The sequence below is a fragment of the Miscanthus floridulus genome, chromosome 10, assembly GCF_019320115.1.
Source record: "Miscanthus floridulus cultivar M001 chromosome 10, ASM1932011v1, whole genome shotgun sequence".
Classification (NCBI taxonomy): domain Eukaryota; kingdom Viridiplantae; phylum Streptophyta; class Magnoliopsida; order Poales; family Poaceae; genus Miscanthus; species Miscanthus floridulus.
Window position 1 is genome coordinate 40,277,960 of NC_089589.1, and position 20,119 is coordinate 40,298,078.

At 45.9% G+C, this 20,119-nt stretch overlaps 1 protein-coding gene and 1 long non-coding RNA gene across 6 annotated transcripts in view; both read left to right on the forward strand.

The window, feature by feature from the left end:
* The window catches only part of LOC136486528 (anthocyanidin 5,3-O-glucosyltransferase-like), a 159,618-nt gene that overhangs the window by 70,702 nt on the left and 68,797 nt on the right, over nucleotides 1–20,119 (forward strand). The gene's annotated exons all lie outside the window — the stretch shown is intronic.
* On the forward strand, nucleotides 3,126–4,854 carry LOC136487418 (uncharacterized). Of its 3 annotated transcripts, none has more exons than XR_010767249.1 (3): nucleotides 3,126–3,208; nucleotides 3,293–3,429; nucleotides 4,759–4,854. It is a non-coding gene; the product is annotated as an uncharacterized lncRNA (long non-coding RNA). The 3 variants fall into 3 exon arrangements; XR_010767247.1 differs by having other exon boundaries at nucleotides 3,132–3,232; nucleotides 3,314–3,429; XR_010767248.1 differs by having other exon boundaries at nucleotides 3,136–3,232; nucleotides 3,319–3,429.

Sequence of the window (20,119 nt, forward strand, 5' to 3'; positions counted from 1 at the left end):
CAAGATTATCTGGAAATTAGAGATGAGCATAGTTATTGTACACTTAGTTGAGTTTAGTTCTTTAAATATATATTCATTGCATTACATATAACTTTCCAAACTTTAGAGATTATTTGTAATGGACAATTATCGAGTTGTCCCTCTAAAGGTTTGTCCTTTGTGGAAGCTAGCAACCGTACATATCCATCTCTTTAATGCTGCGTTGCCTCGCAATCCTCATCACATTTGCTGCCCTTATGTGGACCAAAGTTAATAATATGTTGTCATTTGGTTGTGCAGTTTGTTTTGGTTCTCCATGTCCATTAGTTGGCTTCCATGCAAACTGAGACATTAATATATTGCTTGTTTTGAACATGAAACTCTTAGTCCTTGAGAGGATCTGGGTTCTTGATTCTTGTCAGGCAGGAATAGAGCCAGACATAACAAATATGAAAAGAGCCAGACATAACAAATATGAAACCTATTTGTACATTTTTCTATATGCTAAGTGTAATCCAGCATTTGAAGTCTCTTTGTTTAGTAATTAAGCATCTTATTTATAAACATAAAATCTGTCTCTGAACCATTGTTTCTTTTCACTATTGTATAGGTTTCATTTTCAAGTAGGCGGGGAAAATTTTGCTTTTGAAAGAATTACCGTCTTGACAGTTTGGAAATGTGAGGCTACAGTCGGCTAAAATATTTGACAAGGCTTTTATCAATTGTCTCTGGATGTTCTAAGTCAAGTAGGGTTAGTGAATAGACATGGCAATATCGTTTGTTGTACTTGGACATGGTGTATTTTGCTATGGAGTAAAGTGCAGTCCCGGTCCTTGAACTTGTTTCAGGGTGTCATGCCGGTCCATCAATTAATAAAGTATGTCATTACCATCCATAATTGCTGTTAGGGTCTCAATTAGGTCCAAAACAGGTCTGGACGGCGATTACTGCATACGTGGCTTAGCCAGCGTGGCTGGTGACGTGGGTGGAAGCACGTGCCATCTACGCCGATATGCAAAAAGGACCCCAACACCTGTGTGCATCTTATTGTTCATCTGCGTTCGTTTCCTCGCGCGGTTCATGTGGAGATGATCTTGCTGTGCCGGCGATCACCTTAGATCTGAGCGAGGTGTCGCGAGAGGAGAAGGTGACGGAACCCCACGACGGAGCTCCACGACGGAGCCCCATGGCGGCGCGATTACGACAGAAAGGGGAACCACAGCCGCATTACGGTTAGCAATTTCGGTGGATAATCCTATGCATCTACTTATCGTAGGAGGTTTGTCATAGAGATTTTGGCTGGTATTATAGGTCAAGGTGGTGAGGAATTCACTGTTGAGGTTCACCATGGGGGAATTTTTTTGTGGGTTTTGGTCATCTCAGAACATACGTAGATGAGAAAATCGACTGCAGATACTTGGTCCCCCTTATGGTTTGATGACTTCGTGGAACATTAGGCTACACAAAGAGCCAAACATTGAAGTTTTACTGGCTATTAGAGCATCTCCAAGAGTATCCAATATTTTCTTCTAAAAACATAGAGTTTTACAAGTCTAAAAAAGTATTGGAAGGAACAAAGAAGGTCAACTGCAAGAGTTTTTAATAATCCACTCCTAAAATATAGAAGATAATTTTACATCAGGAATCTTATACTATTTCTAAATTATCCTAACCACTTTTATATATTCTCTCTCTTGTACATTTGCATCAGGAACCCTTTCCTACTCTTTATTCTTTCCACTCCCTTCCACCTTAAGATTGGTCGACAAACACGTATGGGGAGAGAAGATATGCGTGACTCGGAAGCGCGTAACTTTACGTGGAACATGGTGACTTTTCCTAAGTTCTAAAAGATTAGAAGGATCGATTATGAGTTGTTGGAGAGGGTTTTTTTTTCTGATCTTGCTAAAAACTAAGGATTAGGAAGAGATTTAGAGAACTCTTGGAGATGCTCTTACCAGGGAAACCATAGTAGATGGGCTTAGAATAATTGCAGCCCCAACGAGGGCGACGACCTGTCTGTGCGTGGCAACCAAGGGCAGTGGCGGCGGTTGCTTGCTCGCAGATGATGACAGGGGAAGGAAGTACATGGAGGGGGTTCAATTCTAAACAAAGCGACAGCACAAGGTTTATCTGATAAAATATCAAGCTGCCTGCCACGTACGCATGCCAGGTCGACGCGGGCAATCGCCGTCCGGACCCATTTTGGACCTAATTGAGACCCTAACAACGATTACGGATGGTAATGACATACTTTATTAATTGATGGACCGGCATGACACCTTGAAACAAGTTCAAGGGCCGGGACTGTACTTTACTCTTTGCTATGTTACTTACATTGTGTCACTTATGTTCCTGTTATATGGGTTTACTGAGCTACATTCGACGAGTGATACCGTTTCAGCATATATCTTTTTAATAACCGAAAGGCTTGTATTCTCTGCATCCTAAAATATAATAAGGTGTGTGCACAGTTTAAGATAAAAAAATTGTAGTCTTTGACCAACAATTGGAGGTTGGAGCAGTTTAGTGTGTGTGTGCTGCACAGGTTGCTAATAATTGTTTTCTTTATTTTGTGTTTTTTTTACCCTACTAGTGACAGAGGATGAGTCTGTGGAATGGTGGCTATGTGTCGGAAGCTGATCACATAGCGAGGAAAAGGGCTTTCAGACTCGTTGGTAATGCTCATGGTGGAAGTTCTGGCCGGTACCCAACAGCTTGGCACACCCACTGCCAGTCTGTAATACCCCGAGAATGAATGTCATAAATATGAAGTTTAATATGGATCAAGGGTTTTTTTTAGCGAAGGTTGACTGGATTTAAGGAGAGATCGAAAATTTGACTTTTTAATTCCGTTACTCAGGTGAATTGATGGAGACCACCAATGCGTAGAACTCGTTGAATACTTTCCGTTTGACTACTCGTACACTTTGTTTGGAATCCGGATGATAAAATTACATGTGTTGGAAGGTTGAAGACAAAAAAGAAAGAAAGAATATTGCAGCGTGCTACAGTACCACGTTGGGGTTCCTAACACACAGGCATATGACATGTGCGTGACCAATTAGGCTCTTTCGTGTCTTTTCTGGCCGTGCCTCCTTTAGCCGCCGCCCTTTCTGTTCACGCAAGGGAGAAGAAAGCTGCACAAGGGAGAAGATGAAAGAGAGGGGTTTAGGGTTTTGCTGCCGTCATCCGTTGACTTTGTCGTCCGCCTCCATTGTCATTCGTGGTGTCGTACTTTCTTGGATTTTTGGTTAGGCAACATTTTCTCTTCCCGTTTTTGCCCTCAATTTTTCCCTCGCTGCTCATGAAGGCCACAACACGTTCATCGTAGATCAGAAAGGTGAGACGGTCGTATCGACGTACATATCGCCGTGAGGAGGAGAACAGAATGGAAGGAAGGTGTGGATCGTTGGGGGTTTGTCGTCATTCTTGCTGCGGTTGCCCTAGGTGAGATGCCGAATCCTAATCTACTTCTTTGGATCGAGTTTTGTGGATCAAATCATTGAATTAGAAGGGGTTTAGTTGGAGTAATTTCTGAAATTCTCGAAATCAATTTTCGTCCTTGTTCTGAAATTCTGTTAGACTGAGCAGTCACTGTTGACAAAGTTGTAGAGGACTTCAATACCTTTCATCTGACACCCCTCATAGCCATTGTATTTTGGAAGATATGATCATTTGAAGTAGACAATTTTTCAGTGACGATATTTCAGACAGTTTTAGATGTAATCAGTTTTTTATCATTGTAATGGACGAATATGAACTTATGATTTAAAAACAAGTTGTGCAGGTTTTCTTATTCTGTCCAGATTGTTAAAGAACACATTTTTTGGATAGGTAAATCTCCGGTTATGGATTTGATAAGTTTAGTGTTATGTTTTGGTTGTCAGAAAAGTTCATTTAAGTTTAGATGTTGTTTATGCCATCTTAGAGATCTCTTATGGGGAATCATATTATAGAAAAGTTGTTTATAATGGAGTTTTCTATCATCTGGTAACTCGTGATAGTTTTTGGATATATGGTTCAAACTGTACAAAATAGAGAAGCAACAGTGCTGTTGTTATCAGCCGAAGTACGTTGGTACTTGGTAGTGGCTTAATCTATGGGTTTGGGTGTTTTTGTGCGTATGTCTTGTTGTGTAATGGTGTTGGTATTGAGTATTACCTGTGATCAGGTGGTTTGCCATTGGAGTGTGCCTAGTTCTTTGATCAATCGTCAGCAAAGGCAAGTAAACGTGGCGTTGTGGTCCACATGCTTTACCTTTGTTGTTTGAATTGCCTCCACTAAATTTTCAGTATCTATATAATTTGAAATTTGATTTTTTTTGTTTTACTTTGAAGTATATGATTTCATATCTTGTGGTATTACTTTTGAATTATGAAGTATATGAAGTGCATACATTGCAACATTTGCATTTGCACTTTTTCCATTGATATGCATTTGAAGAAAAACTATAGCCAAATTGGTGCGGTAAGTACCGGTACAACAACACATGTTATGAGCAATGTGATTGCAGCAACGCATGTTGATGAGCAATGTGGTTGCAGCCCTTACTCCCTCTCCGTGGGACGTGTTGGTAGAAGTGAAGTCATGCATTGCATTGTATCATTTGCACTTACACTTTGAAGTATATTTATATTTCTATGAAGCAATTGATGTATCTTTTATTGTGCTATTTAAATTTGATGCTTAAACAAACTGTGATTTAAATAGCTCAGTTAAGGCAGTTTGCTTGCTAAGGTTTTTCATAAACCTCATACGCTTGTTCCCCCATCTCAGGTACATGACTCAAGGATGATTGGTGGGCTGGAAGTAGCAGCACGAATGCACACTTGTTGACATATACTTAAAACAAACATATTTGCTACAACTAATTGAGTCTCTCCATACATTGTAATAAACACCTTAGGTTTGCTTGTTGTTTTTTAAGATGTTTTGTTCTGTTGTCATAGAAGACTTAATTTTATGCTTAATCTAGATGACGTGTTTTTGCTTCCATGTACTCTGTAGTTGTAGTGTAGTGTGGTAATTCTTCAGAGGATTGTTGTGTTTTCTTCTGGGGTGTTATACAGTCACTGTCAAGCAAATCGTGTGGGTGGGTTTGTCACTCTTTTGCTTCTTATTAATGAAATGTTTGTCTAGGAAAGTTCTCCAAAAAAAAAAAAAAATAAACAGCTGTTAGACCACTTTCAGCATGTATATCATTTCTCTTTCTTATATAGTGGCTCATTCACTTCCGGTAAAGCTGCACGCAGCTGTGCTGCTAGCACAGTGAAATGCTGAGAGCACGGCAGCCGCAGCCACAGCGGAGGCCTTTAGCACAACCGAACACCCCAAGTATATGTCCGATAATTCTCTATAGTGTCAAAAAGGGTCCGTACGTCTCGCCCCCACGTTGCTCCCCACGCGGGTGACTCGGGCGGCCTCCGAAACCGCCCCGCAGCCCCCTCCCTCTCCTCCCTATCTCGTCGCTCCGCCGCCAGAGCCGGCCGCTGGCATGGCCGGGCGGCTCACCGGGATGGCAGCGGTGGGGCCTCTACTCATGATTCGGTGATTTGGCTCGACGGTGCTGGTTGCAGTAGGCTAGCGGTGTGTGGCTGTACCCGAGTGACGTGGGGCTTGGCGGGGCGGCTGGAGCCTGGGCAGGCGCAGGGTGGCGGGGGAAGCGAGATCCTCCTTCAGCTCCCTCAATGTCGTCCCCTTCCTCTTGCATTGCAGCGCCATCCTGGGCTGCTCTAGTGTCTGGGCGGCTAGATCCAGTGCCCAGGTGGCCAGATCCGGTCGCCCCCAGGCGGGGGCGGCGTCGGTGGTGGCGACCATGGTGGAGGCGGTGACGCCGGCTTGGGGCACTGGGGTTTCTGCCCTAGCGACTGGATTCAGCGCCCCTTGGGCTGGGGCAGCACCCATGGTGGTGGTGCACTGGCGCATGGCGGCGGCTGGCGGTGGTCGGCAGCGTCGGCTGCGAGTGCTAGAGCCGGCGACGACAACCAGGTTCAACGAGACATGCGACAATGTGACATGCACAATAGGGTAAGCCTAGTTTCGAGTGTTGCTCGGTCGGAGGGGGTGGCGGCCGACGCAACTATGCGGTTGCTGCCTGCAACCGACACGTCGATGCCCTTCTAGAAGGGTCTCTATGGGATGGCAGGGCAGCGATGACTACGTTGACAACAGTCTGGCTAGGGTCCGGTGTCTTGGCTCAAAAATGTGTTGGAGACTGTGCGGGCAAAAGCTTTGGTGACGGTGATGCCTGTGGGCGCCACTTTACCTATTGAGGGCGTCATGTTCCCCAGCACTATCTTCCATGGGTGAAAACCTGGTCCATCTTGGATGACCAATGGTGGTGTTCTCGATGTCATGTCCTTCCTAAAGGCGTCTCTGTTGGAATTTGTCTTGGCCATGATGTCGCCTTTGGTTGTTGCTCTTTGCTTCTTGGCGACCGGTCTACATGTGGAGGGGGGACTTGCAGCATGAAGTCAGAGCTGCCGCGTAAGGGGACGTGGCTCCTCAATGATGACGTGAGGCAAACCCCCCTCCTTCGTCGACTGGAATGCTTCAGAGGTCTAGAAAACGCCGGGGCGGGGCTGAGGATCAAGATAGGAAGTTGGAGCTGCTCTTGGTGGTCAAGCTTGGCAACGATGACCTATTGCGGCCTCTCGCTTCGGGGCGTCTATCTATCTTCGTTAGTATCGTCTGGGGTTGAAGGTCCTAATTCCTAGAGGGGGGGGGGGGGGGTGAATAGCCTATTAAAAATTTCTACAACTACACTTAGCAAATTGGTTAGACAAATATGAGGCGAAGCGAGTGTTGCGCTATCCTACTAAAAATCCAAGCCACCTACCACAATTCTAGTTTCTATAGTCTCTATCCACATAATGGCTATGTCACTACACTATGTGTGCTCTCAAAGGCTAACTAAAGAGCCACACTAACCAAACTAACAAGCTCTCATGACTAGCTACACTAAAGAGCTTGACAACTAGTTTGCGGTAATATAAAAAAAGAGAGCAAGATGGTTATACCGCCGAGTCGAGGAATGAACCAATCAATCACAAGAATGAATATCAATGAAGACCGATCACCTCGGAATCAAATGATGACACAATGATTTTTTTACCGAGGTTCACTTCCTTGTCGGCAAGCTAGTCCTCGTTGTGGCGATTCACTCACTTAGAGGTTCATGCGCTAATTGGCATCACACGCCAAACCTTCAATAGGGTGCCACACAACCAACACAAGATGAGGATCACACAAGCCACGAGCAATCCACTAGAGTACCTTTTGGCTCTCTGCCGGGGAAAGGTCAAGAACCCCTCATAATCACCATGATCGGAGCTAGAGACAAGCACCTTCCTCCGCTCGACGATCCTCGCTACTCCAAGCCGTCTAGGTGGTGGCAACCACCAAGGGTAACAAGCGAATCCCGCAGCGAAACACGAACACCAAGTGCCTCTAGATGCAATCACTAAGCAATGCACTTGGATTCTCTCCCAATCTCACAAAGATGATGAATCAATGATGGAGATGAGTGGGAGGACTTTGGCCAAGCTCACAAGGTTGCTATGTCAATGCAAATGGCCAAGAGAGTGAGCTTAAGCCAGCCATGGGGCTTAAATAGAGAGCCGCCACGAGTAGAGCCATTGGGCTCACAGAGCAGCCCAACTCGAGGCGACCGGACGCACTGGACATCATGACCGGATGCATAGCCCAGCGTTCGGTCGCTACTAGCCGTCCATGTGTCCCTTCGGTTTAATCATGAACGTCGATGTCTAACGGTCAAAAACTCCCGCGCTGTTACTTAAGTCGTGACCGGACGCACTGCTCCAGACAATTGGACGCGTCGGTTCTCACACTACTCACGCGCGCGCCTGAGCCACCAAGGCTCGACCGGACACGCTGCTCCCTCCAGCTATAGCGCGTCAGGTCACTTCTAGAGAGGTTCTAGAGAGCCCAAACGATGATCGAACACATTAGTTGCACCTCGACTAGACCCAGCCCAGCGTTCGGTCAGTTCTCCTCCTCTGTGTGCCAAGTTTCACGCCCGATGTCAGCATACGTCACCTGTGACCGGACGCAGGCCCTGTGCATCTGGTCACTTTTACTGTGCAGCGTCCAGTCATAAGACCGAAGCTGAGCCACTGCTCCACTACTGACCAGACACTCAGGTCCAGCGTTCGGTCAGCACAGTGACCTCCTCGACTTCCCAAACTTCACCACCCTTGCTCAAATGTGCCAACCACCAAGTGTTTCACCTTGTGCATGTGTGTTAGCATATTTTCACAAACATCTTCAAGGGTGTTAGCACTAACTAGAATCTAAATGCATATGCATTGAATTAGAGCATCTAGTGGCACTTTGATAACCGCATTTCGATACGAGTTTCACCCCTCTTAATAGTACATCTATCGATACTAAATGTGATCACACTCGCTAAGTGTCTTGATCACCAAAACAAAATGGCCCTATGGATTTCACCTTTGCCTTGAGCCCATTTTGTTTTTCTCTTTCTTCTTTTCCAAGTCTGAGCACCTTGATCATCACCATGCCATCACCATCATCATGATCCTCATATGCTCCATCACTTGGAATGTGCTACCTATCTCATTGATCACTTAGATAAACTAGGTTAGCACTTAGGGTTTCATCAATTCACCAAAACCAAACTAGAGCTTTCAATCTCCCACTTTTTGGTAATTGATGACAACCCTTTCTCAAAGATATGAATTGAAATTCAATTGATCCATGTTGCTTGCCCAAGCATATTTACCAAGTGTAAAAGGATATGGACAAGTTTCATGAACCCCAATTGGTAGCATTTGCTCCCCCTACATATGTGCTAAGAGTTTGGATTGAGGCTTGCACACATGCATGGATTGGAAATGCGGGAGGGTAATGTCTACCAATGATGTTAAGGTATAAGAGATGGACCTTTGAACCATGATACCAATCGGAGTGCACCATTATACCATCCTTAGCATCATTAGTAATTAGACATACACAAAAACTAGAATACCCGTGAGATCAACATTAGAAGCAAGGGTCTAGTTTTTACAATATAAATACAAGTCTAGTTACTCATCCTATGCATGCTAGTTTTTTATTTCATCATTCAAACCTACAACTAGCATCCACCACACAGGCATGGATATTTGAGATTTAAAACTTGTGCCAAGTAAGCAAACATATGAAATGCACATTCAAATGCATCAATCAAGTTTATGAGCTTGCTCCCCCTACTTGTGTGCTCAAATTTTAATTGATCCATTTCCTTTGTCATATTACTCCCCCTATGTCAAAGTTCTCCCCCATGTCAAAGTTCTCCCTTTAACCTTATCTTTGTGCAATTTCTCCCGCTTTGTCATCAATGACCACAAAGGTTCAATTTTAGATAGGTTAGGATTATCAATGTCAATCAATGGGGTGAGGATCATTTTTCTAAATTTGGTTCAATCTAGATCACTTGCCAAAGATATTTAACTCGGTTTGATCCAAGGACAAGCATCTTCACACCTCATTTCAAGGGTTATCTTGTACCATGTTGAGTTAAATACTTATAGCTCATTTTCTAGATCAAACATTAGGTTCACAAGCCCACAAACATGTCATATGCTACCACTAGATCAAGTCAAGCACAAAAGCAATAGTGATACCATACAAGCATCAAATTTATTTGATTTTCACGAATGAGCCTATAATATGTGAGGAATGACTAGATGCACTAATCATGTCCTTAGCAAAGGATGTATGCATGCCAATCAACTTTTACCTTGAATTGCTCGAAGGAGAGGCATGTCATATAAGTGGGGGGGTGCATCAACACATATTTAAAAATCCAATATGTTCAACTCATTCCTTAGCTTGCAAAACCTTTTCTCATCCAATGGATTGGTGAATATGTCGGCAAGTTGATCTTTGGTGCCCACACTCTCAATGCAAATGTCCCCTTTTTGTTGATGATCTCTAATGAAATGGTGGCGAATATCAATGTGCTTTGTTCTTGCATGTTGAACCGGATTGTTGGTGAGCTTGATCGCACTCTCATTATCACAAAGCAATGGCACTTTCTTGAACTTGATTCCAAAGTCATTCAAGGTGGCCTTCATCCAAAGTATTTGTGCACAACAACTACCGGTGGATATGTATTCGGCTTCGGCGGTTGATAATACAACACTATTTTATTTTTTTGATGACCATGACACAAGTGATCTTTCCAATAGTTGACATGTGCCCGAGGTGCTTTTCCTTTCAACCTTGCATCCTGCATAATCCGAGTCAAAGTAATCAACTAGCTCAAACTTTGCTCCTTTGGGAGACCACAAACCAACATTTTGTGTATGCTTCAAGTACCTCAATATCCTCTTTGTAGCCTTCAAATGACTTTCTCTTGGTGAGGATTGAAATCTTGCACATATGCACACACTAAACATGACATTCGGCCTTGATGCGGTCACATAGAATAGGCTTCCAATCATAGACCGATACAACTTTTGATCCACCATGTTGCCACTTGCATCACTATCCAAATTGCCATTTGTTCCCATTGGTGTACTTATGGCCTTTGCTTCATTCATGCCAAACTTCTTGAGCATGTCTTTGATGTACTTGCCTTGACTCACAAATGTACCATTCTTCAATTGCTTGATTTGAAGACCAAGTAACTCAACTCTCCAATCATGGACATCTCAAACTCATTAGCCATCATCTTTCCAAACTCTTCACAAAAGTCTTGATTGGTTGATCCAAATATGATGTCATCAACATAGATTTACAACACAAACAAGTCCTTGCCAATCTTCTTGGTAAAAAGAGTGGTGTCAACCTTGCCCATCATGAACCCTTTAGAGAGTAGGAAATCCCTCAACCTCTCATACCATACTCTAGGCGCTTGCTTCAAGCCATACAATGCTTTCTTCAACTTGTACACATGGTCGGGCTTCTTGTCATCTTTAAAACTAGGAGGTTGCTCAACATATACTTCTTCATTGATGTAGCCATTGAGAAATGCACTCTTGACATTCATTTGATATAGCTTAATGTTGTGGGCACAAGCATAGGCTAGCAAGATTCTAATTGCTTATAATCTAGCAACTGCTTACAATCTAGCAACCGGGGCATATGTTTCTCCAAAGTCAAGACCTTCAACTTGTGTATAGCCTTGTGCTACCAATCTTGCTTTATTCCTTACTACTATCCTATCTTGATCTTGCTTGTTTCTATAGACCCATCTGGTTCCAATCACATTGTAGTTCTTTGGTCTTTCAACTAGTTCCCATACTTGATTTCTTGTGAAGTTGTTCAATTCTTCGTGCATTGCATTCACCCAATTAACATCCTTCAATGCTTCATCTATCTTCTTTGGTTCAATGGATGACACAAATGAGAAATGCTCACAAAATAAAGCCAATCTTGATCTAGTTTGCACACCTCTAGAGATATCTCTAATTATAGTGTCCAATGGATGATCTCTTGCAATATGAGTTGGTTGGAGTATTAGAACTTGATTGCTTGCACATGCTTGATCATTAGGTTGAGATGATGTACTAGCCACTTGTTGATCTTGAACATTGTCATGAGAGCCACTTGTACTTGCATGATTAGTGTCATCTTGCACATTTGAGTTAGAGAGCACTTGCACTTGATCATCTTCTTCATCATTCACTTGCCTAGGCCTTATTTCACCAACATCCATGTTCTTCATGGCATTTGAAAGTTCAATGCCTCTAACATCTTCTGAGTTCTCATTCTCATCTTGGGAACCCTTGGTTTTATCAAATTCAACATCATGAACTTCTTCAAGAGTACCACTTGCCAAATTCCAAACTCTATATGCTTTGCTAGTGGTTGAGTATCCAAGTAGGAATCCTTCATCACACTTCTTCTCAAACTTGCCCAATCTAGTGCCTTTCTTCAAGATATAGCATTTACAACCAAAGACCAAAAAATATACAATATTGGGCTTTCTACCATTCAAGAGCTTATATGGTGTCTTCTCTTTCAATGGGTGACAATATAGGCGGTTGCTACAATAGCAAGCCATGTTGATAGCTTCGGCCCAAAAAGATTGACTCACATTGTACTCACTCAACATTGATCTTGCCATGTCAATCAAGGTTCTATTCTTCCTCTCAACAAGGCCATTTGATTGTGGAGTGTACTTGGCTGAGAATTGATGTCTAATTCCAAATTCATCACACAACTCATAAATTCTAGTGTTCTTGAACTCACTACCATTGTCACTTCTAACTCTCTTGAAGGTTGTCTCAAACTCATTGTTAATGCCCTTGACAAATAATTTGAATGTTGCAAACACATCACTCTTGTCCACTAGAAAGAATACCCAAGTGTATCTTGTATAGTCATCCACTATCACAAAGCCATAATTATTTCCACCGATGCTAGTGTATTGTGTTGGCCCAAACAAATCCATGTGCAACAACTCAAATACTTTGCTAGTGCTCATCATGCTTTTCTTAGGATAGGTGTTTCCAACTTGTTTGCAGGCTTGACAAGAGCTACAAAGCTTATCCTTCTCAAACACAACATCTTTCAAGCCTCTAACCAAGTCATGCTTAACCAATCTATTCAATTGTTTCATTCCAACATGACCAAGCCTTCTATGCCATAACTAACCCATACTAGACTTAGTGAACAAGCATGTTGACAATTGAGCTTCACTAGCATTGAAATCAACCAAGTATAGATTCTCATATCTAAAGCCTTTGAAGATCAAGTTAGAGCCATCTACACTTATGATCTCTACATCATCTACCCCAAATATGCATTTAAATCCAAGATCACACAATTGAGCCACAGATAGCAAATTGAAGTTCAAGCTCTCAACTAGCAACACAATGGAAATGCTCATGTCATTGGATATTACAATCTTACTAAGCCCTTTGACCTTGCCTTTGCCATTGTCACCAAATGTGATACTATCATAACCATCATTGTCATTCGTATTGATTGAGTTGAACATTCTTACATCACCAGTCATATGTTGAGTGCACCCACTATCAAGAACCCAATACTTTCCTCCGGCTTTATAATTGACCTACAAAAGAAAATCAATTCTTTTTAGGTACCCAAACTTGCTTGGGTCCTTGAAGGTTAGTGACCAAGCTCTTTGGCACCCAAATGACTTTCTTCCTTGAGCCCATCCATGGTGCACCAATGAACTTAGCATGAACACCATTTGTACCCTTAGTAAGCAAATAGAAATAATCAAGTTTAATTGAGGATACATTAGCCTTCTTGTTCTTGTTCATGCATTTTTGCTCTACATGACCAACTTGCTTGCAACTTTTGCAATACCGGCCATTGTTCCTCACAAAACTAGTTTTGTGACTAGCAAAGGCGGCCTTGCCTTTCTTGGCGATATAGCCCAATCCCTCTTTGTAGAGAGATGCCCTTTGGCTACCCAAGCACATAAGCAAGCGGTCCTCACCACCATAGGCCTTAGCCAAAGTGTGATTGAGCTCTTTTACCTCCTTCTTGAGTGTCTCATTCTCAACCATTAGTGAGGCATCACAAGTGAAACCATCACTACTAGATGAGGTAGAAGTAGATGTGCTACAAGAAGAGTTAGTTGGAGCAACAATGATAGGCTTATAGAATGGTTCATCAATTATATCACAAGTTAAGCCTTTGTCACATGTTACAACATGCTCCTTCTCATTTTGCTCATTAAATAAAGAGGAATGAGCTTTTTCAAGCTTCTTGTGAGCCTTGCCAAGCTTCTCATGGGCTTCCTCTAGCCTCTCATGAGATGCATTGAGCTCATTAAAGGCTTGCTTAAGGGCTTTTAGTTCCTTTCGCAAGTCTTTGCATTCCCTTCTCTTAATGTCAAAATATTCTTTAGCATCTTCTAACATGTCAATTAATTCATCTTTAGTGGGTTCATCATCATTGTCACTTTCACTTTCACTTTCATTATCATGTTCCTCATCACATCCATCATCGCAAGTTTGTACCTTAGTGACCTTAGCCATGAAGCATGATGGAGTGTCGAAGAGAGAAGGCTTCTCATTGATAGCAATGCTTGCAAGAGCCTTCTTCTTGGTGGTCTTGTCATCATCACTATCATCATCATCACTTGAGGAAGCATCACTATTCCAAGTGACCACATATGATCCACCCTTCTTCTTCTTCTTGATGGTCATCTTTTCCTTTCTCTTTCTTTTCCTTCTTTTCCTTTTTCTTGTCTTCTTGTTGTCATCATCATTGTCGCTATTGTATGGGCATTGAGCAACAAGATGATCCTTGCTTCCACAATTGAAGCACTTTCTTGACTCTTCCTTGTTCTTGGATGAAGCCTTCTTTCTTCTAGCATGGTAGCCCTTCTTGATCATGAACTTGCCAAATCTCTTGACAAAGAGAGCCATCTTCTCATCATCCATCTCATCAAAGCTCAAGTCTTCATCTTCACTTGATGATTCTTGCTATGCCTTGCCCTTGGATGATGTGGCCTTGAATGCCACACTCTTCTTCTTGTCATCCTTCTTGTCATCTTTCTTCGCCCTCTTTTCTTCCTTCGAATCATCATCTCTATTAGCATCATCGATCATGATATCTCCCAAGATTTGGTTTGGTGTCATTGTGTCCAAACCGGTCCTCACTAGCAAGGTGACCAACATGCCAAATCTTGCAGGTAAGCATCTCAAGAACTTATGAGAGAAGTCCTTGTCCTCCACCTTCTCACCAAGTGCTTTGAGATCATTGACAAGGATTTCCATCTGATGGAACATGTCCGGCACACTCTCATCTTCCTTCATCTTAAAGCTAGCAAATTTCTCCTTAAGAATGTATGCCTTTGCACCATTTATTGCCTTGGTGCTCTCGAATGATTCTTCCAACTTCTTTGAAGCCTCATGAACCATCTCAACATTCTTGATTTGCTCAAATGTTCTCTCATCAATTGCATCATGAATGGCACTTAGAGCAATGCCATTATTTTAGAGAAGTACTTCTTCGGCCGCGGTGGGATTCTCTAGATCGGCGATGGCATTTTCAGCTCCGTATCCCTCCTTACCTATGGCGGTTCTCGGCCTGTCGAATGGGGTGAACTATCATCCAACGTGTCCTTCAAGGGAGCAGCCAGAGGTGGCGTGCGCACATTTCTTGATGAGGCGATGTGACGCGACGCGGTGGGCGCGTAGATCTAGGCGGATGGTTCGCCTCTCGCTTCACCCCGCCTTATAAATAGCAGCCTCCCCCTTCATGTTTCAGCACACTAAACCACAACCTTGCCTTCTTTGCCTTTTCACCATCGTCGTTTGCATCTGCTGCCCTTGCTAATCCACCACCAGCGCCCTAGATCCGTAGCCTCCGCTTCTCTGCTGCCACCAAAAGGTCCTTGCTCCTCCGTCTTCACTTTCCATGGAGTCATGGTACTGCTCCAACGTCACCCATGCACACATGGTGGTCCTTGTCAAGCGCGGTCTTCTTCGTGGGAGGACTGATGCGATAGAGTGGCTCGTGCCCGATCGTGAGGATGCGCTGGCATCGCCCAATGGCTATGTTGTGTCCTTCGCGCCCTTCCATGAGCGCATACTCGTGATTCCTCCCCATCCGTTCTTCCGGGGACTGCTGCACCACTTCTAGATTGAGTTGTAGCATCAGAACCCTAATGGGATCCAGCACATCGTGACCTTCATCGCGCTGTGTGAGGGATACCTGGGGATCAAACCCCACTTCAAACTGTGGAGGTACTTCTTCTCCATCTCCCTACTTAAGAAGAAGGACAGAGGTAGGGAGATCCTGGTGCCGATGGGACGAGCGGGCATCCACCTCCGGGGGCAGCGGGCAGCCGAGTACATGCCCTGCCAGCTATCTAGATCCAACAAGGGGTAGCACACACAGTGGTTCTACTTGAAGAACAACCCCGCCGCCCCCTTGCCGGTCTTCACCGGGTGCCTGATCGAAGAGGCGCCGCCTCCATGGCCGTGGGGGCCACCTATCAAGGAAAAGAAGAGGATGCACGACCTCCTCAAGGCCGTCATGTTCCTAAAGAACCACAACCTCTACGGGGCCAGTGTCATTAGGGCATATCATGCGAGGAGGGTGGCGCTGCTAATAGCGCGTGCTGTCCCGCTTTATGGGATGACGCTCAGCGCGTAGCTCGATGGGATGGTGCTCACCCAAGGGCCACTCCATGACAGCATGGTTGCGTAGTGCATCATGGAGGGAATGGAGGAGTACAACGCCGTGTTCCTGATCCCAAGACATCCCGCGATGTGGCCAGACGTGGGCTTCGTCGAGCTACCGGTGAGGTTGGGCTTTCAGGACTCCATCGTGCCACTGCCAAAGCACACGGCTGTGTGGGCGGCGAACCACGCCATGGATGAGCGGAGGAAGAAGGATAAGGATGACATGGTGGCAAGGCGGCGGGCGAAGCAGCTGGTGAGGCTAAACTGAGGAAAGCGGGGGTAGGGTTCAGAGGAGGAAGAAGAAGGCGATGGTTCTAGGTTACCCGTTCAATGGGACGAGCTAGACAGCGGGGACGAGGATCTATCTCTGCCCTAGGTGGGGCCTTTCCCATGGCATGCCCGGGGGCAGGAGGGGGAGGACATGCCCCTAGAGTTGATGGGAACTGGCCGCTCTGTTCCATCCGAACCCTCCGAGCAGAGGGAGGGCTTGAAGCGGCAACGTGTCAATGAGGAGCGGCCAGGGTCGAGTGGGCCGGCCCCAAAATGTCATCGTCCGATGGCGTCAGGGTGAGTCAAGAGTTTTTTCGTCCTTTTGTTCTAATGAAATTTTGCCGTAAACTGACCGTCATGTCCTTTGCAGCATCGGAGGACATAGGACCCTCCTGAGGCTTGCGCCGAAGAAGTGCCTCCTCTAGCAGACATGTCAGGAGCTGGCTGGCACCATGCCAGAGGTGAGTGGGAGTGGCACTAGGGCCACCACAGCATCAACTGGGGAGGCACAGCTGATGGCTGAGTCCATGGGAGAGCAGACGGATGAGGTCATATCCGAGGTGCCTATGGTGGGCGTGGCGCAGTCGGGTGTGGCCACGATGTTGCAGGCGGAAGCGGCGTAGCCGGAGCTGTCATCCGTGCTAGTGGCCACCTCCCCAGCGGGGCAAACAGAAGAGGGCACACCCGAGGCATCCTTAGCGGATGTGGCAATGGGGCAGTCCTCTGCATCCACGTCACCTGCCCCCTCTACCACTGGAGGGTCTGCTCTGAAGGAGTTGCTACCGCAAGAGAGGTTGGCGCCGCTTGGGATCGGTGTAGAGCCATCTCGGTCTTTGGTCTGAGTGGTTGCTCTCAATGATGCAGCGGTGGAGAGGTAATGTGGGAGTAGCCACATGGAGGTTGGGACCGTGGTTTGCGCCCTGACCATCATGCTTAGCTCGATGAGCGTCACTATCGCCCCGGTAGGCTAGGTATGATTTGACTAGGCTTCCGACCCTCATTTTCCCTCTCTGTGCCTCTAAGTCTTGTCCTCTCCATAGTCCCTTGTGGTCCACAGTAGGGAGAAGTCCCAATTCCTCACCAAGGAGACACGACGGAGTGAGGGGCTGGCCGCATAGCTCGCTACCGCCTATCGGGAGGTGGCTGAGCTTGCCACCGCCACCCGAGAGCTGGTTGACCTCTGAGTCAGGGAGAAGGATGCTCGCGATGATGCCTGTGAGGCTAGGGAGAAGCTGATGGCCCTAATCAAGAGGGCACGCATGGACACTATGGAGGCCGAGCGGCTATAGAAGAAGTGGGACAATTTGCTCTGGGCCATAGAGGGGCTTCGAACAGAGCGTGACTTGGCTCGCTAGGAGCACGCTGACACCCAGCAACAGATCGACCTCCTCGAGGGTGAGCTTGAGGGGGAGAGGGACCTGAAGGTTGTAGTCGAGGGTGTGTCTGCCAGGCTCATCACGAAGGTCAGTCAACGCCAAGAAGAGGTCAAGCGCTTGGAGGCCGAGGTGACCCGGCAGTGCGACAAGGTGCGTAGGCTTCAGGTGGATGTGGACGGTAAGCCTCCAGTTTCCCTTGTTGTCTTTCTCCCTAGAATCTGTGGTAGGCCTTTTGACACGGTCGGTATGTGACTTGGATAGGTCTCGACAACAAGCTTGGGGCGGAGGTGATGAAGAGCCATGGCCTAGAGAAGGAGCTCTACGAGGTGAAGTCCTCTGTCTTGAAGGAGTGCGACGAGCACGATGCCCTACACGTCACCGTCCAGCTGGTCTTCGATGACCTCAAACTAGCCCCAGAGGCAGAGACATGCTCATACGTAGTTTGTGCCATCAAGATTATGGATCAAGCGCATGAGATCATGAGGGATGCGCTTTGCTTCGATGTTCACTGATCGTTTGTGATCGCTCGTTCTCATTACGAGAACATCGATCTAGCGATGATGAGCCAGGGCTTCATGCCTGTCTACTCTGAGGCTGAGCTAGAGGACATCGAGAAGGAGTAGGCCCCTATGGCACAGGACTTATCTACCAAGATAGAGGATGAGATCACCCCCAAAGAATTAGTTAGTTAGATAAGCCAGGCGGCGAACTTGTAATAAGTGGACAAGTTCTTAACTTTTGTTATGGTCGAATAGACTTTTAGCTCTTCTCCCTTTTTTATGTATAAAAAGGTTAATGTGTTCCAACCCTTTTCGTTGTTAAGACTATAAAGCTCGTGGTGTGGGTGAAAAAACTCTGATCACGCTAGTGAGCAAAAATGTCGTAGCCGCTGGGGCGTTTGGTTTCTTGCAATCCGATCAATTTTACTCAGCGTTTGTTTCCGCAACCCTTGCTTCTAGATCTTAACGTGAGAAAGGGTCAGGCATAGAGAATGTCTGCCGGGTAGATATACTCATATCAGCCCCCGGAGTGAGGCCCGACCCCTTACCGTTGCCGGGGTTGGGTGTCACTAAAGATCGAGGAGACAATAGCGAAACCGATAAGAGAAAGTGTTTTTCATTTTAGAAATGTCATTCTTAATTTTCATAAGTACATGCATAGATTAGGGGTAAAAGCGACGTAGCTGCTCGATGTTCCAAGCATTGATGAAGACCTCACTGTCAATGGTCTTGAGCTTGTAGGCGCCCGATCGGAGCACCTCCGCGATGACGTATGGTGCCTCCCATGGCGGAGAGAGCTTGTGGCGGTTCTTGTTGCTTTGGATGAGGCAAAGCACCCGGTCTCCGAAATTGAAAGCCCAACCCTGCACCTGATGGTTGTGGTATCAACGCAATGCTTGCTAGTACTTGGCCGAGCGGAGGAGGGCAACATCGCATGCTTCATCGAGCTGATCCATGGCATCCTCGAGGGACGCCTTGGCTCCCTGCTCGTTGTACGCCCTGACCCTTGGCGCTCCATAGTCGAGGTCAGTCGGGAGGATGGCCTCGGAACCTTAGACCATGAAGAATGGTGTGTAGCCGGTGGCCCGGCTAGGGGTCATCCTCATGCTCCAGAGCACTGTGGGGAGCTTTACGACCCATTATCCGCCAAACTTGTTCAACCGGTTGAAGATCCTAGGCTTGAGGCCTTGTAGGACCATACCGTTTGCGCGCTCGACCTGCCCATTCATGTGGGGTGCACCACAGTGGCCCAATCAACGTGGATGTGGTATTCATCACAGAATCAGAGGAACTTTTTCCTGGTGAACTACGTGCCATTGTCCATGATAATGGAGTTTGGGACTCCCAAGTGATGGACGATGTTAAGGAAGAACAACATGGCTTGCTTGGACATGATCACGGAGATCAGTCAGGCCTCTATCCAATTTGTAAACTTGTCTATGGAGACAAGTAAGTGCGTATAGCCCCCGGGCACTCTCTTGAGAGGTCTGACCATATCGAGCCCCCAGACCATGAACGACCACATGATGGGGATCGTTTGGAGTGCTTGGGCCGACAGGTGGGTCTGCCGAGCGTAGTAATGACATCCTTCATAGGTGTGCACAATCTGTTCAGTGTCGGCTACTATGGTCGGCCAGTAGAAGCCCTATCAGAATGCATTTCTGACCAGGGTCCTAGGTGCTGCATGGTGCCCGCAGACCCCACCGTGGATATCCCTAAGCAACTGCTTCCCTTGTTCAATGGGGATGCAGTGCTGTAGGATCCCGGTGTGGATTCACTTATAGAGCTCACCCTCAATAACGACGAAGGACTTGGTGCGATGCGGGAGCCATTGAGCCTCCATTTTGTC